This window comes from Giraffa tippelskirchi, chromosome 12 (genome assembly GCF_054371585.1).
Source record: "Giraffa tippelskirchi isolate mGirTip1 chromosome 12, T2T-mGirTip1v1.2.pri, whole genome shotgun sequence".
In the NCBI taxonomy this organism is placed as follows: Eukaryota; Metazoa; Chordata; class Mammalia; order Artiodactyla; family Giraffidae; genus Giraffa; species Giraffa tippelskirchi.
Genome location: NC_137286.1, coordinates 390407 through 412062, shown reverse-complemented (window position 1 = coordinate 412062; position 21656 = coordinate 390407). Strand labels below are relative to the sequence as shown.

The following is a 21656-nucleotide window of genomic DNA, read 5'->3' as shown; positions in this document are numbered from 1 at the left end:
ATATACATAAATATACAATTCATTCAATTGTGAAGGACCTCAAGGAGCCACTCTCCCAAGTTGATACCTGTGGAAAATATATTTCAAGACTAGTTGCTTTTTTGGAGGGCATAAAATTCTTGGATCACATTTTCTCTTCAACAAGGTTTTATGGGCTCTGACAAATTTTTTTTTATAAAGAAATAGGGCCGGATTCCTCACCTCTTATGTTTGGTCTGATCATGTGTAGATGCTGCTTTGCTTATTTTGAAGTCATGTTCAGTTCCTTCAGTCACTCAGTCGTGTCCAACTCTTTGTGACCCCATGGACTACAGCATGCCAGGCTTCCCTGTCCATCACCGTCTCCTGGAGTTTGCTCAAACTCATGTCCATACAGTCAGTGATACCATCCAACCATCTCATCCTCTGTCATTCCCTTTTCCTCTTGCCTTCAATCTTTCCTAGCATCAGGGTCTTTTCCAGTGAGTCAGTTCTTCGAATCAAGAGGCCAAAGTATTGGAGCTTCAGTTTCAGCACCAGTCCTTCCAATGAATACTCAGAACAGAATTCCTTTAGGATGGGCTGGTTGGATCTCCTTGCAGTCCGAGGGACTCTCAAGAGTCTTCTCCAACACCACAGTTCAAAAGCATCAATTCTTCACCGCTGGGACCAAGGATGTGTCTGAATTCTGCTCTGCTGTCCTTCCTTAGTTGGTGGGCAAAGGGGCTGCTCATCCCAGACGCTGCATCTGTGTCCCAGGATGGGCAGACAGTGAGCCGCACTCTGGAAGCCCTGCCCTTGGACCCCAGTGCATCTCACGGTGAAGACCAGGGTCACATGGATGCCCCTGGGGGAACAGGAGTCCGGGCTGCCCTGGGACGGATGAGGGGAGGATGGGTGTTGGGTGGGTGTGAGGACGGTCAGCCCCAGAGACGAAGGACAGGGGCTGTGGGTGGAGGGGTCCCGCGTGGGCTGTGCTGGGCAGAAGGGGGCTCAGGCTTGGGTGTGGAGTGTCGGGTTGACCTAGTTGGTCGAGGAGACCCCAGGGCCAGGGCAGAGAGGGGAGCAGCAGTGCAGGGGGTTCAGGGAGGGAAAGTGAGGCCGTGGGGTGGGGAGGGTAAAGTGCAGTGTTGGGGGCCAGGGCGACCGTAGGGACGGAACTGGAGAGGGGAGTGGGCGGGCCGGGGCCGACGCTGCAGAGTGCGATCCCGGAGGTGGGGCCGTGGGTGTGGCAGCGTCTGCCGCTTGGCCTGGGCCAGGCTGGAGGGAGAGGAGGCCGGGGCCTGTGACCGGCCAGGACCTGAGGGTGTGCACGCTGGTGACTGACCGCGAGGGGAGCAGCAGGTCTCAGGGTCCAGGGAGGGCATTCCCGGTGGTCTGTGTCAGGCTCCAGGTGGATGGCGTGTGACCAGGGAGGGAGCTGTCAGGGCTCTCCTGTGGGGACTGAGGTCTTCTGGGGGCAGGGGGACCTCCTGGAGGGCGGGGGCAGGGTGGGGTTGGTGCCTACCGCCCCCTCCTTCCTGGAGCACTCGCTGTCCACGCTCTCTGGGGTCCCCTGCATTGTGGACCAGCAGCTCGGGGTCTCCTGGGTGCCCCCTGCCCAGACTGTTGCACCGCTTTCTGCATTTCAGTGACACCCTGGGTGACCCTGTGGATTAGAGCTTTGCGCGTGGATCTTAGAGACCTGGAGAGTGTGAGGCCCTTTGCGCAGGATCAGGAGCACTGAGAGCTTTGGGTCCGAGGAGCCCCTGCCTGCTGGAGCCCTTCCTGGCTGAGCGCAGGGTCTCAGAGCCCTGAGCCTCCAGTCCTTGAGCTGTTTCGCTGTCCTCCCCAGGCTGGTGCATGCAGAGCCTTGGGCTGTCCTTGTGCACCCCTATGTCCTGTCACCATGTCCTAGACGTTCCTTTCCTCCAACTGTAGCTGAAAGTGCCGCCTCCTCCAGGAAGTCACCCTGACCGACCCCAGACCAGACTGAACAGGGAGACCCGGCCTCCCTATCATGCTCTGTGTCTTTGCTCACGGACGGCAATGAGGCCTGCGCCTGACAGCAGCCCCCGCCCAGGCCCTGCACGGGCACCCGGGATGGTGAGCGAGGGAAGGAGTGGAGGGTACCCTGCCTCTGGGCAGGGCAGTCCGGCTCTCTGCTAGAAGTCTCTGCGGACCTCCAGGCCTGTGTGGGTGGTGGGGCAGGGTAGGAAGCCAGGCAGGAAGGGGCTTTGCAGTCAGACTCTGAGCAGCTCTCACTGGAGCTGGCCTGGGGCTTAAGGGCTTTCCTGTCTGGGGGCGGGGGGATGGGGGAGCGTTGCCACACAAAGAGGCTGCTGGGGTGCACAGCTGTGTCAGGCCGCCACCCAGCAGAGACCAGCACTGGCCCTGAGGTCTGGCGCATGGCTGGCAGCCAGGAAAGGAGCTCGGTGAGTGCTGCCCTGAACCTCTGCCCCGAGCAGGACCCCAGACCCTGTTGCAGGCAGGCTCGGGGTGACGGGTGGGCAGGTGAGGGCTGTGGGCACACCTGAACATAGAGCCCACAGGGGCCTCGAGCTTCCTGGGGCCCTGCTGGGGGCCGGGGCACCGCGGCTGCCTGGGATGTTCGAGACCCCAGAGCTGGGGCAGGGGTGTGAGCACCTGGAGGGGCCATGCTGTGGGGCTTCCGAGGAGGACCTGCTTGAATGACTGTTCCCCAGGGGAGATGGCCCTGGGGCTCCCCCGTGGCTGGGAGGAGGGCCCGAGGGCCTCTTTCGGGGTGGTCTTCCTGGGGCCACTTCCTGAAACGGGGCCTGAGTGCTGCCTCGATCCTGCCCCCCGTGGGGTCCTCCAGGTCCGCTCCCCGTGAGCGAGCACCACGGGCAGCAGGCAGGGCATGCGGGGCTGTGGTCCTGGTGGACACGTGCGGACAGTGCGGCTCTGAGCCTCCTGGGTGTCTATGCAGGGTCCTCAGGGGCTGGACACGACTCGGGGCAGCTCGGGACATTGGGGGCCGCTCTGGCAAGTGACTCCCGAGACACGGAGGAGGGACACAGACGGGACCCATGACTTGCCCACCTCCAGGACCTGGAGACGAGGTACCGCTGGGCACTGCTGGCTCACCTCAGGTCTGAGGACGGTGCGGGCCGGGCTGCACTCTGCTCTCTGACCTCTGGCCTGGGGTCGGGTACCTAGGGTGCTGGTTTAGGCTGCATCTCCTCGCGCGGTGTCGCTCCCCTCAGCTCTGTGGTGACCCAGGGCTGCCGGAATCCCCGCTGCCCCCCCGGCCCGAGGCCACTGTGATGAGGTTCGGCTGCCAGGCGGGACAGGACCCAGGAGTGTGGGCCTTTGAGTCTGAGCCTGGCCCACTGCCCACCTGCGGCCAGTGATGTGAGTGGCTGAGACCATGGGCATCCCAGCAGAGGCCCAGCCTGCCTGAGGCCTGCACAAGCTCCTCTGGGGTCCGGGGGCGGGAATCGGCTGGAGGTCTCACGTCTGGGTCTCCGCAGCCCAGCTCCTGGCCCGGGACCCTTCCTCAGGCTGTTGCTGCCCTGAGAGAGCAGGGTGAGGGCATTCAGGGTTCAGTCCGGTGGTCAGGAGGGCAGGACTGAACCCCAGACACAGCCTACAGGATCCCTGGTCGTGGGCCCTCAGGGGCAGGGGTTTCTGTCTGGGAGAGTATCACCGTGGTACCACAGCAACCATAACCATAACCATAACTATAACCATAACCATAACCAGAACGACAACCATAACCAGAACTATAACCAGATCTACAAGAACTGCTATGACACACCGTGACACAGCCGGCATCAGAAACCCCAGCTGCTGGCCTTCAGCGCTCCCTAGGTCTCATCTGATGGGGGTGGAGCCCTTGGGAGCAGTCAGCTGGTCCAGGTCATGTGGCCTCGGGGCGGGGGTTTCTGTCCCGGAGAGTGTCATTGTGCTACCATAACCATAACTACTACTATAACACACCGTGACACAGCCGGCATCAGAAACCCCAGCACTGGCCTTCAGCGCCCCCTTGGCCTTGTCTGGTGGGGGTGGAGCCCTCGGGAGCTGTCAGCTGGCCCAGGTCTGGACGGGCCCCGTTGCGGGGAGGGTTCTGAGGACCGGGTCCTGGTCCAGGTCTGGATGGGCCCCGTTGGGGGGAGGGTTCTGAGGGTCAGTCCCCAGCCTGCCTGAGGCCTGCACAAGCTCCTCCGGGGTCCGGGGGCGGGAACCGGCTGGAGGTCTCACGTCTGGGTCTCCGCAGCCCAGCTCCTGGCCCGGGATCCTTCCTCAGGCTGTTGCTGCCCTGAGAGAGCAGGATGAGGGCGTTCAGGGTGCAGTCCGGTGGTCAGGAGGGCAGGGCTGAACCCTAGACACAGCCTACAGGATCCCTGGTCGTGGGCCCTCAGGGGCGTGGGTTTCTGTCCGGGAGAGTATCACTGTGGTACCACAATAACTATAACCATAACCATAACCACAACTACTATAACTGCTATAACACACCGTGACACAGCTGGCATCAGAAACCCCAGCACTGGCCTTCAGCGCCCTCTTGGCCTTGTCTGGTGGGGGTGGAGCCCTTGGGAGCTGTCAGCTGGTCCAGGTCTGCACGGGCCGTGGCAGGGAGGGTCCTTAGGGCCCGATCCTGGTCCAGGTCTAGACGGGCGCCATGGAGGGGAGAGTTCTGAGGGTCCGGTCCTGGTCCACGTCTTTTCGGGCCCCACGGCGGGGAGGGTGCTGAGGACCCAGTCCACAGCCCACCCAGTGGCCATGGAGTGCCCTCGTCCAGGTGCAAGGCTGTGGGCATCCCGGGCCGAGCGGCTCTCTCAGCCCATGTCTGATGTCCTGTCGGCCGCACTCCGAGCCTGTCAGGCTCCGGGCCCCCTTGGTGTTGGGCTCCATCCTAGCCCAGGTATCTGCCCCCGGCTGGTCAGTCACCCTGCTGGCTGAAGGGGACCTGAGGGCAGGGGTGCAGAGGGCTCAGGCGAGGCTCCATCTGTGGCCGGGCCATCGAGCGGTTGTCCCCTCCGTGGGAGACCCCTGGTGCTGTCTCCCTCCAGCCTGCTCCTCAGGGGGCAGGCGGCTCATGGGAGGAAGGAATCCACAGCTAAACTCCCCTGCCCACCCTAGCTGCCCTGGCCACCCCACCCGTCCAGGAGCAGGGAGGCAGCTGGACGGGTCAGGACCGCGCCCTGGAGTTGCAGGGATGGGCCTGCGGCTATTTGCTCTGCAGCCATGGTGGTAACCTCCACTGCAGTCTCAGGGCGAGGAACCCTCGACCAACCTCCATGACCGCCCCTCCCAGAGGGTGCCCTGAGCACAGGGTGAGGATGAGGAGGCAGTGAGGATGGGGGTGGGGGGGGCGGGACCCCTCCCTGGAGGGACGCACACAGCTCCCCACCTGCCTGCCCGGTGCCTGGCCTCCTCCCTCTCTGGCTGGGGAGGCCTGGCCCCGAGGCTCCAGTCCCCAGCCTGCCTCAGGCCTGCACAAGTTCCTCCGGGGCCAGGGGGCGGGAACATGCTGGGGGTCTCATGTCTGGGTCTCGGCAGCCCAGCTCTGGGCCCAGGACCCTTCCTCAGGCTGTTGCTGCCCTGAGAACAGGGTGAGGGCGTTCAGGGTGCAGTCCGGTGGTCAGGAGGGCAGGGCCGAACCCCAGACCTGGAGGAGAGGATCCCTGGTCTGGGACCTCGGGGTGGGGGTTTCTGACCCTGACAGTATCACTGTGCTACCGTAACCATAACCACAACCATAACCATAACTATCATAACACACCGTGACACAGCCGGCATCAGAAACCCCAGCACTGGCCTTCAGCGCCCCCTTGGTCTCGTCTGGTGGGTGTGGAGCCCTCGGGAGCTGTCAGCTGGTCCAGGTCTGGACGGGCCCAATGGCAGGGTGGCCTGTGATGCCTCTTTGCCCAGCCCACCCTGCAGCCATGGAGGGCCCTCCCCCAGGTGCAAGGCTGTGTGCACCCTAGACCAAGTGGCTCTCTGACCCCAGGTCTGATGTCCTGATGTCCTGCTGGGCCACACTCCGAGCCCCTTCAGGCCTGTGGTGGCAGGCCGGGGAACCTCAGAAGGTCAGCAGAGGCTAGAGCAGGGCAGCCGTGGACAGCGTCCTGCACAGGAACCTGGCAGGCAGGGACGCTAGTGCATCTTGAGCTCCCCAGGCTAACCTGTGGGCGTGGCAGGTGGCCACACCGCAGGGCTGGGGGGGAGACTCATGTGTAACGGCTCCCACGGGCCGTTAGAGGCTGGTAACTGGCTTGGCTTCTGGTGCAGTGCCTGCCCCGGCCATGATCTCTGGACATTACACAAGGAACCTGCACATCCCTGCTACATGTGAGAGGCCCCTCGAGCCCCCTCAGGCCCAACCTGGATCCAGACTCCCCTACCTCGGGTCTGGCAGCATGCTGGGAGCTGCTGCCTCTGCATGAACCCCGCCCAGCCTGCTCCCTGGAGAGCTCCTATGCAGTTGAGTACAGGCCCAGCTCCAGCGTCCACGGCTGTCAGCTTCCCTGAGCTCCCAGCAGGGTTGGAGGTGTCTAGGGTCCTGTCCCTGGGAACCTTGACCTGATGGTTTGCCCAGTGTGGGCTCTGTCCTTCCTGGTCCCACTTGGCGGAGCGCTGGGAGCCTGGGGATCAGGGCCAGCTCGCTGGACTCCGGAGTCAGCGCAGTCGTCTCAGAGTCTGGACACGAGCCCGTGGCTGCGTCCACCCAGAGCGGCCCAGGAGGCCGAAGGTCTGGTCTCTGAAGCTCAGGCCGTGAGGCCCAGCCGTGTGGGGCTGGGTGGCCGTATGGTTGGCAGGTTTTTGCTGCCCCATGTCTCACTGTGGTAGTCACCATAGTAACACCGCAGCAGAGCCCTTGGCAAAAAGTCCTGCTTGTGCTGCAGGCCGTCCGCGTGGGGACCCTGGATGTGGGGCGTTCAGAGGGCTGAACAGGCGGGGGGACGGAGCGGCCTGGGCTGGCTGTGGGAGGAGCGGTGCCGGGCTCAGGGTTTGTGGGGGGCATGGTGCCACAGGCGTCCTGCTGGAGCATGTGGGCGGCGTCTCCCGCCAGCGGGGGGACGATGACCATGCCAGCTCTGTCCTGAGGCTCCGAGCTGGGCTTGGCCAGGTGACAGCCTCCTGGGTTGACAGATGGAACCCAGATTGTCCTCAAACTGTGTATCGGTCACCTTGAGGCCAGCTGTGCTCTGGGGCCAGCAGGTGCCTCCTGCCAGGAAACCCAGGAGCAGAGCAGGGTCATTCCTGCTGCTGCCCGTCCTGGGAGTCCCGGCCCAGTTGTGCTGGCCCAGCCCTGAGGGCAGCGCTGAGCTGCTCCATCCTCGTGGCTCCAGCGGGACTGGGAGCAGGTGCAGGGAGCTGCATTCCCCCACCCTGCACCCGCCCCCGCCCCGACCCCGGGGGCCCAGAGGCCCAGGACTTGGCGTTCACTGCGGGGCAAGGCCCTCCTTCCCAGGCCTTGGAGCACAGTTGAGTCCCACACTCTTGAGACCCTCAGTGGCCCCTGGGCACCCACTTCATGCTGATTTTGGGTGACGGATTGCGATCAGGCCTGGAAGCTCTGGCTAGTCCAGCAGAGTCCCCGCTGGAATGTGGACTGTGCTCTGGATCTGGTCTCCCTCTAGCACCCCGGGGCATCGAGAGGGGCCCCCTCTGCCTGCAGGGGGTGTGTGCGGCTGGGTCTGGAGGGCTGGCCCTTTGCTGGGACCCCAGACCGGCTGGCAAGTCTTGGTCCTGGGGAGGGGTCAGGGGCTCCCTGGGACTGCTGCCTCATCAGGACATCGGCGGCCTTTGCTCAGTTCTCTCAGTAGGTGGCCCGGAGCCCCAGGCCCTTCCCTGTCCCCTGGCCGTGGGCCGAGCCCAGGGCCCATACCTGCGCATCCTGTCGGTTCACTGTCCTGAGTCCGTGGTTGGGAGCCGGGTGCCCCTGGGGACGCCCCGCCTGGCTCCACATCCTGTGAGTGCGTGCGGGTCGGGCTTTACGTCAGGGCCTGAGTCACTGTGGGTGCAGCAGTAACTATCATCACAATATTCTCACGGTGACACGAACACCCTCAAAATCCTCCCTACCTGGCTGTGTGTCTGGGGCTTCCCTCGCGGCTCCAGCTGGCTCTGAGGTGAGGGAGCTGTGTTTTCAGTGGGTTTTTGCTTTGAACCCCGGGGTGAGCAGGATGCAGGGTGAATCTGACCCAAACTTCCACGGGTGAAGAGGCACCCCTCTGTGGGCCTGGGGTCCGCTGAGATCTGCCCATGCGTCCCACGGGCAGTCTGCCTGGCCCGGGGGTTCTGGCTGTGTCCTTGCTGCCCTCTGGGCCCTTCTCAGAGTTTCCCCGTCCTGGGCCTGACCAGTGAGGGCTGGCACCCCTGGCCCTCAGCTCACATCTGCTGGAAATTGCTGATGGTGGCTGGGCTCACACCTGACACACGTGTCAGCCACCTGGAGCCTGGGCACCGCCTCCTGGATGTGAGGCCAGCTCCCGGCTGCAGGTGTGGGGAGCACTCCGCACCCAGCACCAGCTGCGGATGGCCCGCCCCAGGCATGACGTGGGTGTTTCCGAGGTTGGCTGGGAAGCCTCTGGGGATCAGCCTTCCCCACCCTGTTCCCTGGCTCCAGGGCACGTCCCTCTAAGGACCCTCACGGAGCCCGCCGGGGGCACCTGCTGGCCAAGGAGCCTGGATGTCCAGGTGAGTCAGGGCCTGGCCTGCCGCCCTCCAGCCCCAGCTGGGCTTGACCTGAGGGCCAGCCTGTGAGGGGCTGGTGGCCTGGGCTCTGCGTTCACTGTCTGGGTTAGCTGTTCACACAGTTACTGTCCAGGGGCCTTTCCCACCGATACGGTAGAAACAGCTTTATTCAGTCACTGTAACCGCAGAGGAGGGCTGAGTGCACCCCTGCACAGAGGTGACAGCTGTGTTACAGAAGCGGGAGTGGGGTGCCCGGGACTCTGGTTTAAGAGGGACCAGGAAGTGTGGCCACGTGCATGTGATGAGGCCGCTATGTCTGTTATAGCCACGCGTTCCGGGAAACAAGCTCACTCAGAAGGACGATGCAGATAGTGAAGTGCAGTTTATTACACCGGCGGGCCCAAGGCAGAGTCTCCTCTTAGCCAAGGACCCCGACCAGCATTTGTGAAAATCTTTTATACCCCATGGGTACGTGTCTGAACCCACCACCCCAATTTCCCTGTGACTTACATAAACAAAGGAAAGGTAAATACAATCACAATAACCCCATGTTCAAACAATCAATTATCAATAAGCTCAAGGTGACAGAAAAAATCTATGACCTGTCCGGAGGTAGGGGGATTAGTGTATGTTTTCTCTTAGGCGATGAGTAACCTGGATACGATCTTCAAGGTTCCCCTGTCCGGAGGGGGTCTTATCCTTCTATTGTCATTTCCACGGGCACTAAGCACAGAGTTCAGAGTCCATTGGAGAGGTGGCCGAGCGTGATCAGCGCGAACAGGCCTAAGATGGAGTCCAGGCCCCATGAATTCCCTCTTCATGTCCACTGGCCACAAGGGAGCAAGGACTGGGTCAGGACTCTGTCCTCACTGAGGGCTCCATGTCTCTGGAGTCTGGCAGCTGAGGGCTGGTGAGGCTGGCCCTCTAGCACTTCCGGCCAAAACTGTCACCAGTGTTGCAGAAACCAGTACTCGAGAAGCCAAGCACCACACTCGGAGAGTTGGAGAACTCAGGTTTATTATGCCGGTGAGCCCAGAGGAGTTAACACTCCAAGTGTTGTAGCCACGCGTTCTGGGAAACAAACTCACTCAGAAGGACAATGCAGGTAGTGGAGTGCAGAGTCTCCTGTTAGCCAAGGACCCCCACCAGCATTTGTGAAAATCTTTTACACCCCATGTGTACCTGTCCGAACTCACCATCCCAAATTCCTTGAGACTTACATAAACAAAGGAAGGGTAAATACAATCTCAGTAATCCCATCATTCATGTGTTATGTGTTCAAACGTTAAACAATTGGCCAATAATCAATAAGCCCGAGGTTACACTCCGAGAGGTACAGAAAAATGTATGGCCTGTCGGAGACAGGGGTGATTAGTGTATGTTTTCTCTTAGGCGATGAGTGACCTGGATACGATCTTCAAGGTTCCCCTCTCCGGAGGGGGTCTTATCCTTCTATTGTCATTTCCATTGAAGAAGGAATTCATGGGGCCTGGACTCCATCTTAGGCCTGTTCGTGCTGATCATGCTCGGCCACCTCTCTAATGGACTCTGAACTCTGTGGAAACGACAATAGAAGGATAAGACCCCCTCCGGACAGGGGAATCTTGAAGGTTGTATCCAGGTTACTCATCACCTAAGAGAAAACATACACTGATCCCCCTACCTCCAGACAGGTCACAAATTTTTTCTGTAACCTCGGGCTTATTGATTATTAACTGTTTGGAATGTAACCTTGGGCTTATTGATTATTGACTGTCTGAACACCTAACACATGAATGATGGGGTTATTGTGATTGTATTTACCTTTCCTTTGTTTCTGTAAGTCACAAGGAAATTGGGGTGGTGGGTTCAGACACGTACCCATGGGGTATAAAAGATTTTCACAAATGCTGGTTGGGGTCCTTGGCTAAGAGGAGACTCTGCCTTGGGCCCGCCGGTGTAATAAACTGCACTTCACTATCTGCATCGTCCTTCTGAGTGAGCTTGTTTCCCGGAGCGTGTGGCTATAACACCACAGACGCTAAGCACAGAGTTCAGACTCCATTGGAGAGGTGGCCGAGCATGATCAGCACGAACAGGCCAAGATGGAGTCCAGGCCCTATGAATTCCCTCTTCACAAGCTCTGAGCCCCGAACAAATGGGTTACAGGGTTTTTATAGACAGGCTATTGTGGGCAACACTAGCTGCTAATAGGCTGGTTTAAACTAAGGGGTTTCGTGCACGTGGAAACAGCAGTCAGGATGGGGAGGGGGATGCCTGACCTGGACAGACATGATTAAGCAGGTTTGCGGGGACTGGGCAGTTGCAAAGAGCAGGACAAGGCTGAGTGAGATAAGCTCTAGTTCCTAGTGTTGTGAGTCCCCACTTTCTGAGACTTCGTGATCTACGTGATCCAGACTTTGCAAGGAACAAGCTCAGTTAACAGAGGCAGAAGGAGCAGGAGGTGATGTAAAATTTGAACTTTTTCTCTTCACCAGGACAGCCAACAGCCGCGCTGGGTATGCAGAGCAGCGGAAGGTTGGTGGAGGCGTCTGATACCAGGGTCTCTGGCACTGTGGCGGGGGCCACGCCTGCCTACATCCTCGGGGGTGGGGATGCCCTGTTAGGAGCCAGGCCCTCCCAGCACCTGTGCTTATGGAGCAGCCACCAGGATGGGGAGGGGTGGGGCTTCTGCCCTCCTGCGGGGCAGCCTGGGAGCTACATGCTGGAAAGTAGCCGGGCATCCGTGGGCAGGGCCACGGTGAGCCAGGGAGTCAGAGGACTGACTAGGACGAGACACAGCCCCGCACACTAAGGCCCCGGGAACAGGAGCAGACAGGCTTGCCTGGGAGGCGGCACGATGGGGGTGCGTTAGGTGTGCTGTGAGACTACCAGGGAGCCGGGGCCTCATGTCTGGGGTGGAGGGGGTGGGGGAGCCAGGTCTTGCAACAAAGGGAAGGTAGTTTGAACGTCAAAAGGGTATTGCTAATTAAAGAAAACCAGATAACCCAAGTTCAGGAATTTAGTGCTTTTCTGTGTGTGGGAAGATGCAGGAGTCTGGGCTTCCTGCAAGCATTCATTTCATGAGCACCTCAGCTGTCTGGGCCAGTGTCCTGTGTTTTTACATCCTGCATTTCCTTAGGGCTCACTGTGGGGAATGGCTGCAGCCTGAGCGCTGCTGGTCGGCAGGTATTGTTGACCTCCCTGGGCACACTCAGGGCTCAGAAATTGACCTTGTGATACCATTGTTTACTGATATGGCAGGAAGTCCTCCATTTTCCAAAGGTAAGAAGAAAAAGGGAGATTTTATGCAAGCCAAACTGAGGATTCTAGCCCCAGAAGGGAAGTGGATTCTCAGAAGTCACTCTGCCTGCCAGGAGTCGAAGGCACAGTCATGCACATTTTTGAGACAAAGGATTGTCCATCGGAAAGACGTGAGGGTATTTTACAGAAATGTCACCAAGGGTGCCCAGCCAGGTAAGTCGTACAAAGTGGGCAGAGGTTTGCCGAGACCCCTCCAGAGCTGGGAAAGAGTGCTGATCTTTAGGAAGTTACGCAGCCGGTGTCGAAAGAGAGGAAAACTCGCCCTTTCCCTTGGGGCAGGCCCTCCAACGTCTGAGGAGCACCGGCTGAGCTGTGCCACAGAACCACAGGTACCACGAAGGCCCAGCATGGGGAGGGGGCACAGCACACTGAGGGCCTGTCCTGCCTTAAATATAAAAGCCATCTCGTCAATTTTCAGGGTCACTGCAGGTGTGGAGGGGAGAGGGGCACCCCCTTGGCGTCCACATGGGCTTGCAGTGGCTTAACAGAGTGAATCTTTGCTTCCCATGGGGGAAATCACTGGGTGAGCTGTACAGAGTTCTGAGAGTCTGGTTTGAGTCTGTGCAGTGAGCTAGACAGAATTTGGCTTCCTAGAATTTCATCTGGACTTCCTGGTGGCTCACTGGTAAAGAAGTCACCTGCCGATGCAGGAGATGCTGGTTCGATTCTGGGTCAGGAAGATCCCCTGGAGAAGGAAATGGCAACAGACTTCATTATTCTTGCCTAGGAAATCCCATGGCCAGAGAAGCCTGGCGGGCTATACAGTCAACCGGGTTGCGAAGAGTTGGACGCAACTTAGTGACTAAACCACAACAAACAAGATTTTCATTGATGACTTCTGGCCGTTTGCTGACACGCCATCCAGCCTGAGCTACTCCTTTTGGGGGCATCAGGGCAGGGTCCCCACACATGGCCATGGGGCATTGGGGCAGGATTCCTACTCGCGGGCATGACCAGTTTTGCAGACCTCTGAAAGCTTGCCCCAAATCCACCAGGGCCCGGATTCACCTGTGCAGATGATTACAAACTCAGTAACCTCAGCGCTTTCTTGAGGATTAGCATTCTAATTAGATTCCTACTTCTTTCTCAGTCAGTTTTGTTGCTAGAAAAGGAACATTTTTGATGATGGCATTGGCTTTGTTGGTACACTCTGCTGGCCCTTGTGCTCTGGACCTGCTTGGCTCCTCCCAGCCTGCATGGTGTCCGGGGCATAGGAGCAGAGCCTGCCAGGAGGCAGCAGGTGGTGCGGGGCAGGAAGAGCCCCTGGAGTGGGGCAGAGACAGGGAACAATGCTGCAAACACAGCTGGATGGCCGGGCTGCCCGCGAGCACTGCCCGCTGGGGAGGTGGCCTCCAGCTTGAGGGTGTGCTGTGCCATGCCCGAGGGGCAGGGCCGCTGGAGTGAATCCAGCGGTAGGCTTTGGCTCCACAGACACGGCCGCTTTGGGGGTGGGCGCACACTGTCCGGAGCTGTGGGCGGGGGCAGGTGTGTCAGCTGCTGCAGATGGAGGGAGGGGGCTCAGGTTGCAGGAACAGAGTGGCAGTAGTTGATGAAGAGCCTGGTGGACTGAGTGCTTGGAGTGGTCTGGACACCATGCCCAGTGCCCACGTGTCACTTCGCTGGGCCCTCACCTTGAATCCCCAGGGACCCGTGATGACTGTGATGATTAATTACTCCACAGGGTGGGCACGGGCAGCAAAGGACCCAGCACAGCGTCACCTGCCAGCTGCTGGTGGCGCCAGGTCTCCATGCAAGAACGGAGGCTGTGATGAGCAGACAGCGCTGGGGGCGGATGGGCAGGGTTGGTTCTGGGGTGGGGAAGGGCTCTGGCTTCTGGGGAGGATGGCGCAGAGGCACGGAGTCCAGGGCAGGTCCACAGTGTGCCCAGGCTGAGTGGACGACGCACACTCTGCTGGGTCTGGACCAAGGACTCGCCAGGACCTGCGTTCTGAAGCCGATAGTGCGTCTTTGAGGACAACAGGAGCGCCTGGCCACTGCCCCGGCCTTCCCGTGGGCACCACCATGGGGCTCTAGGGAGGGGGCACATCTCCTCTCATCTCCTCCAGGTCATCTCTGGAGCCCCAGGTGGCCAGCAGGGCCCCTGGAGCCGAGCGCCCCCGGCCTGTGGCCTTGTCGGGGCGCAGCTGTTCTGGGCAGCTGTGGTTGCTTGCTGAGGCCCTCACCAGTGTCCATGCCTACCTGCTTAGCCTGGGCTGGGTGTTGCGGCCTGTCCTGGGGGCTCCATGCAGGTGGGTTTTCCTTCTGAGGCCGCTAGCAGCCCCCCGGCCCACAGTGACTGCAGTGCTGTCCCCTGTGGGGGGCCGGCTGGTGTCTATGAGCAAGGACGGCTGAGAGCAGGAGGAGGTGCTGAGGCAAGAGGTGTGGCTCTGGGGGGTGGTGGGAGGCCTCAGTCCAGTTAGTTCACTTGCTCAGTCATGTCTGACTCTGCGATCCCATGAACTGCAGCGCACCAGGCTTCCCTGTCCATCACCATCCCCTAGAGCTTGCTCAAACTCATGTCCATCGAGTCGGTGATGCCATCCAACCATCTCATCCTCTGTTGTCCTTTTCTCCTCCCGCCTTCAATCTTTCCCAGCATCAGGGTCTTTTCCAAAGAGTCAATTCTTCACATCAGGTGGTCAGAGTATTGGAGCTTCCGCTTCAGCATCAGTCCCTCCAATGAATATTCAGGACTGATTTCCTTTAGGTTGGACTGGTTGGACCTCCTTGCTGTCCAAGGGACTCTCCAGAGTCTTCTCCAACAGGGAGGTATGGAGGTGGGGCTGGTCAGGAAGGCGTGGATCTGGGGGGGGGTGGGAGGCCTAGGGTGCATCTCCTCCCAGGTGGGCCCAACCTTCCGCCGACAAGCCCCTGCCGGCCAGTCCAGGGTTCTTGGGCTCACTCCCCGGTCACTGTCGTCTCTCCTACTCTTTGATACTTGTTGCTTGGTCCGGGTTTCTTTGGTTCTTCCCCAGAGACGGGGGAAGATATCTTCTATTTTAGACTCTATTTCTGCTTTCAGTTTCAGAATCGACTAATACCAAACAAGTGTTTTTCCACTGGGCTGCCTCAGGTCAAGAAACGTGACAAGACTGCCTCTGCATCCTCTGCCTCCTCCCAAAGCCCTGGATGAGCCCGAACCTCTGACTTTGCTCAACGGGACTTGGCAGTGGCTAATCCACAGCAGTCCACTTTCTCCAGCTTCTTCTCCCACATGGGGGAAGAACCGGCTAGAGGGAGAAGAACCTTGGCTCTCAAGGGCCTGGGTGGGAGAGTGGCCTCCAGCACGGGAGCATGGACCAGCCGTCTCTGGCCCACTTGCTTCCTCAGGCGCAGGAGGGAGGCTTTGTCAAGGTTCCGAGCAGGTGCCCTGGTGTTGAAAGCATCTAAAGCCAGGCTCTCTGTCAGCCCTGATCAGGAGGAGGGGGAACAGTCCTGCCCCTGGACAGGGTAAGGGGCACCTCTTCCGCCTGCACTGGGCTCTGCTGGCAGGGATCGGTGGGAGGTGGGAGGACCCTGGGGCGGTTGGAAGGGTCTTTACGCATGAGTGCTGGCAGTGCATCTCCCAAGCGGACCTGGTGGCCCCTGGGCTCCCACTTCCTGGAGCCATTGTGGGGCCGGGAGAGTGTTTCCAGAACCTTCCATCTCTGAGTTTTAGAACACAGTTTGAGTTTGAGGGTTTTAAAGCCTTTACCCAAGAATTGAGGAAAAAGAGGAGAGCCCACCTAGATTCCAGCGCTGAGTCTGCAGAGCCTGGAGGCCACGGGCACTGGGCTGGCCTACTGGGGGGTTCTTCACGGGGGCCAGACATGCCTAGCACGTGAGCACACTCACTCTTTCACACTCTCACACGACGTTCACCTAGGAAACAGCCAGAGGCTGCCCAAGGGTGAGACATGGCCTTCTGGGTCTCTGCTCTGTCCTGAGGCTGGACGTGGAAGGCGCCCACCCTGCCCAGCTGCCAGAGGAGACTGGGGCTGCCACACGTGGCAGGCCACCCCATTAGCTCCCCATCGCGCGTGAGCCATGACCCGTTCTCCTGGCGGGCTGCATGCAGGCTGCGTCCTCGCAGCCCCTGTGCTCCAGGGCCCCAGAGTCCTGGCTCAGCCCTTGGCATGTCTCCTGCTGTGTGCAGCTGACGGGCCTGGGGCTTCTAGGATGTTCTGCAGAGGGCTCTCCCAAAGGGATTATAGAGCGGCCGGGCTGAGGATGGGCAAAGGTGAGCTCGCTGCAGACCCCTCCCCATAGGGGCCCCTCAGCAGAGACCCTGGCCGGTCAGAGCCTTCCCAGTGGGGCCTCCTGCCTGGACCCTGGCCTTGACAGGCCAGAGACTCGGCCTGTCCTGCATTATAGCTGGTTATGCCCAAGGTACTCACATGCCTGTGCTCAGCCTGCTCTTTGCCCCAAATCCTGAGGTCCCCACCCTTACTGCAGGGCCCACACTGGCAGATGGAAGAGGCCTTGTTTATGGTCATTGCAGACCTGGCTTTGGGGGCTGCCCTGTTGCGGCTCCTCCGGAAATCCCAAGGGTCCCTGGCCTCCGCTGCCTATCCTGCTGCTGCGGGCATGTCATGTCTGCCTCCTTCCAAGGGTGACTGTGTCCTCTCCAGCCCACACTCAGGAGGCTGACACTCGAGCACTGAAAATCGGTGGAGCAGATAGGCTGCTAGATACACAGCCAGGACGGACACCGATCCTTCTCACATGCAGTTCAAGGACCTGCTTTTATCCCCGGTGGAGAGTATTGGTCATCGGGTGTCCTCTCCACACTGGAAAAGGCAGGGGTAGGTGCAGAAGGGCGGAAGTAGTGACCGGGTGCATCACATCTAAGCCAAGTGAACTTCCTGAGCCTCCTGTCTTCTCATGCTGCCTCAGGGGCTGATCCTCAGCACGGAGGACCATTCAGGTGGGGAAGATGGAGAGACTGTGGACGGCACGGTCTGGGGCTTATTCTGAACATGGCGGACCATCAGGGTGTGGGAAGATGGAGAGACCACAGGACAGTGGGGTCTGCGTGCAGAGGATTCGTCCCCACGACACCAGAGCATAGTTTCCCGCACGCGGCTTCTGCACCTCAGCACATCCCTGCAGGAAGCCAGCCCAGGCCAGGCGCCCCCGTCCCTCGCTGCCTTTTAGCGCCCTGGCTACGCCTCGGAGACACGCGTCCATCTTCCCCATGCTGAGGGATTGTCTGAAGGTGGGTCCTGGACCGCGTGTCTCCTAACTAACGTTGCGGTGCCTTCACTGTGCTAAAGAAATTAACTGAGATTGTTCCTTAACCTGGAACTTCTTTTTGGGTTGGGTCTGACCACAGGGTCATCCTACAGCAGAGATCAGGCCCCTGCTTCCCTAACCCCGGGGCCCTCACTGGAATACCCTGTGCTGCCACCCTGCACCCGCAGGGCCACTGGAGCATTGTCCTCTAGACGTGAGAGGGACTTGAGGAAAAGGCCGCCACAAAAGGGGACTCACGTGGCTGGAATCACTGCCCTTGGCCCTTAAAAAAGTATTAATAATAGTCCAGAGATGAGACACGGATTAACTCCCACTGACACGGTTTTTACCAAGGAATCTCTGAACCTTCATTCCTGGCTTGAGCGAACTTTGTGGGGACTTAAGTGAACTTAATGCTGTGAGTGGCTTAGATACAAGGACTGACTACTGTTGTCCTGAAGGAAATACAGTCAGGCATTTAGCCAGCAAATTGGGATTTCTTCGGGGTCAGCAGAGAATTGCAATCTGAGGTCTGCAATTCACAGGGAGACAAGTTCAAACCCCCAGGTGGCAAGGAAAGGAGAACTGTCTTGTGGAGGGAGGGGGGTGCTGAAGTTCCCCTCAACCTCCGGGAACCAGAATTCTACTCGGCGTCTGCAGTGCAGACGCTTGAAGATCCCACACAAGAGATCTCCCTCTGCCTGACTGATTCACGAAGTGTAATGTCTTTGGTGTTCCTCCGTGTTGTCGCAAATGGTGACATTTCCTTTGTATGGATGAATAACACTCCACTGTGTGTCTGCATGTATTAATTCATATTCCTCCTATTTGCTGATTGATGGAGACTTCATTTTGTTTCAGCACCTTGATTACTGAGGATACTGCTCCAATGAATGTGGGACACAGACATCTCTTGGAGACCTACCTCACCGTCTTCAGATATATACCCGGAAGTGGGCTTGCTAGATCATGTTGTTGTTCTTGTTCAGTTACTAGTCATGTATGATTCTCTGCAGCCCCATGGACTGCAGCCTTCCAGGTTCCTCTGTCCATGGGATATCCCAGGAAAAGTACTGGAGTGGGTTGCCATTTCTTTCTCCAGGGGAACATCCTGATCCAGGGATCGAACCCATGTCTCTTGCATGTGCAGGTAGATTCTTTACCAATGAGCCACCAGGGAAGCCCTTATCTCCCCAAGTTTTCTCAAATTCATGTCCATTGAGTGGGTGATGCCATCTAACCGTCTCATCCTGTGCTGTCCCCTTCCCCTTTGGCCCTCAATCTTTCCAAGTCTCGGGGTCTTTTTCAATGAGTCAGCTCTTTGCATCAGGTGGCCAAAGTATTTGAGAGTCAGCTTCAGCGTCAGCCCTTCCAAGGAATATTCATTCAGGCTTAATTTCCTTTAGGATTGAGTGGGTTGATCTCCATGCAGTCCAAGGGACTTTCAAGAGTCTTCTCCAGCACCACAATTCGAAAGCATCAATTCTTAAGCACTCAGCCTTCTTTCTGGTCAAACTCTCAGATCCATACATGACTACTGGAAAATCCATAGCTTTGACTGCATGGATATTTGTCAGCAAAGTGATGTCTCTTCTTTTTAATATACTTTCTAGGTTGGTCATAGCTTTCCTTTCAAGGAGCAGGCATCTTTTAGTTTAATGGCTGCAGTCACCCTCCCTAGTGATTCTGGGGCCCAAGAAAATAAAATCTGGCCACTGTTTCGTTCACTGGGTGCTTTTATTTTTAATGTTTCAAGGAATCTCCATATTGCTTTCACAGTGGAAATACCAGTTTACACTCCCACCGATCCCACTAACATTTATTACCTCTAACAGGTGTGACTTAACGCTCACTGAGGTTTAGTCTTGCCTTTCCCTCATGCTGATATTTGTGGGCACCTTGTCCTGTTCCTTTTGGCCAGCTGTATGGCTTCTATGGAAAGGTGTCTGTCCCAGTCCTCCTCCTGCCTACTTTGGAATAGCATCCCTTTTTGCCCGTCTTGCTTTTGAGGAGTATCAGCTCTCTCTTACCTTCTGCATATTAACCTCTCATCAGACATATTTTTGGAAATACATGTCCCCATTTTGTAGGTTTCCTTTTTATTTTGTCGATTCTTCTTTTGCTGAGCAGAAGCTTTTTACTTTGTTGTAGTCTCACTTGTTGGTATTTGCCTTTGTTTCTTCGGTTTCGATGTCCTGTACAGAAAACCCAAACCACAATAAGCGGTAACTTTCCTCCTCTGTTTTCTTCTAGAACTGCCTCAAGCCTGTGTGTAAGTTCTGAATTAATTGTTACGAATGGAGTAAGAGAGGGGTTTAATTTCATTCTTTGATGGGTGGATATCAGTTTTCCCAGGACCATTCATTCAAAAGAGTATTCTTTCCACGTTGAGTATTCTTGACATTCTTGCCTAATATTCAATGACCATGTACATGAGGGTGTATTTCTGAGCTCTCAGTTCCGTGTGTGTTTTACCATCAATACCAGACTGTTTTGATTAACAGAGCTTTGTAGTAAGTTTGAAAGCCAGAATTGTGATGCCTCCCATTTGGTTCTTTCTCAGGATTGGTTTGGCTCTCTGGGAGGCTTTGTGGTTCTGGACAAATGCGAGGAATTTTTTTGGTATTGTTGGAGATTCCACTGGAATTTGGATGGGGGTGACATTGAGTCTATACATGGATTTATATAGTATCATTGTTGTAACAATACTGACTCTTCACATTTATGAAGAGTAGGGGGTGTCTTTGCACTTATTTTTGTCTTCTTCAGGTTCTCTACTCAATATGCTATAATTCTGGGGGTCTAGATCTTTACTTCCTGACGAAGTTTACCCCTCAGGGTTTTATTGTTGTTGATACTATGGCAAGCTGGTAAAGAGTCCGACTACAGTGTGGAAGACCTGGGTTCGATCCCTGGGTTGGGAAGATCCCCTGGAGAAGGGAAAGGCTACCCACTCCAGTATTCTGGCCTGGAGAATTCCACGGACTGTATAGTCCAAGGGGTTGCAAAGAGTCAGACACAACTGAGCAACTTTCACTCACTTATAAAGTATACATAGACATAAATAGGCAAACTAGAGATCCTGTGGCTATACTTCAAAAACTTAGATATGAGCCAGGTATTACAATATAAACTTTGCTTGTCATTTAATCACTAAGTCACATTTGACTCTTTGGGACTCCATGGAGCTGTAGCCTGCCAGGCTCTTCTGTCTATGGGATTTCCCAGGCAAGAATACTGGAGTGGATTGCCTTTTCCTTCTCTAAGGGATACTCCTGACCCAGGGATTGAATGTGCATCTCCTGCATTGGCAGGTGGATTCTTTACCACTGAGTCACCTGGGAAGCCCACAATATAAACTTACTAGTTTACAAACAGAGTGCCTTAAGGTTGCTTGCTCTGATGAAGCTTACTACTGTGAGTTTGGCTAAGGGTGCATTTTCAGAGATTTGGATTTTAAAACTCACTTTTCCCCCCTTGGTTTCAGGTCTTGCCTGCTTGAGCTAATTCAAGTCCTTATGATCTGTATTTACATTTCTGGTTTTCAGACATGTGCAAGACAAAGATGGTTATTTTTAGTTCTGCAAAGAAGAGAGCTATCATCTAAAGTTAGTAAAAATAAGTGAAAAGATTTTAACCAAACTGAAATTTATTTTATGTAGTTCTATGTTATATAATTTTAGAGTTTAACTTCTCATGCCTTCAAAGGTTTATATAAGGCATTCAGGAAAGACCATTCTGAGTCTATAAATTAAACCAAAGCAAATCACTTTTATTTTTATTAGCACTTGAATGTTAGTTCCCAGTTTTTATGTATTTTGTATGGTTCAGGTGGCTCTATAGGTTAGTACGTTCAGTTACTATTCCCTTAGTGGCAATCTATACGCCCTCTCTTATAACACTGTCAGGGAGTTTGTAATTTCCTTGGTTCTGTCTCATTGCAACAAAAATTTGAAGCGGACGGACCAGTGTTACAGCCCCATGTAATTTCCTCAGATGGACCAGTGTTACAGCTCAGTTTTATTTAGAAAGCTAAGGAAAATGCGTCCTCGAGGCGTGAGGGCAGGCTGATCCAAAAAACATGAAGAGAAGAGAAGCCCCCCAGCCCAATTTTGGCTTCTCTTTTCATATGTTTTTTCTCCTCCCCCTGGGCCTGCCTTTTGTAAAGTGGGCTAACCAGCAGGGCTGTTTGTTTTATCTGAGGTTCTCACTCCGGTCCTCGGACCTTCCTTTGTTCTGTTTTTGCAGGGTTTTCTCTTCTTTTTCTTTTAGCCACTGCCATTCTGGACTTCTTTCCCCTGTTCTAACTACTTAACAATACCACACAGGGAAATGACCCCCAGTGGAATGTGCTTATCCCACAGTTTAATTAAACAGAGGAGATGTGACTGTGCGATGAAAACATCTCCTGCCATATCAATAGACAGGAAATGTCTCAGCCATCAGTGACTGTTGGCCTCACAGAGTGAGTGAGGGCTCCCCAAACTGGACCTGCCAGATGCTGCCACGGT

At 56.6% G+C, this 21656-nt stretch overlaps 1 long non-coding RNA gene and 2 gene segments (V, D, J or C); 1 reads left to right on the top strand and 2 right to left on the bottom strand.

Moving 5' to 3' along the window:
- LOC145530217 (Ig mu chain C region membrane-bound form-like) overlaps positions 1–21656 on the bottom strand; it is a 193135-nt gene that overhangs the window by 30768 nt on the left and 140711 nt on the right.
- The window catches only part of LOC145530219 (Ig alpha-1 chain C region-like), a 275477-nt gene that overhangs the window by 167835 nt on the left and 85986 nt on the right, over positions 1–21656 (bottom strand).
- LOC145530222 (uncharacterized) lies at positions 1227–20779 on the top strand. Of its 2 annotated transcripts, XR_014071567.1 has the most exons (8): positions 1227–1323; positions 1611–2393; positions 2909–3041; positions 14528–14700; positions 14954–15381; positions 16542–16715; positions 16807–17128; positions 18007–20779. It is a non-coding gene; the product is annotated as an uncharacterized LOC145530222 (long non-coding RNA). The 2 variants fall into 2 exon arrangements; XR_014071566.1 differs by lacking the exons at positions 1227–1323; positions 1611–2393; positions 2909–3041 and having other exon boundaries at positions 13382–14700.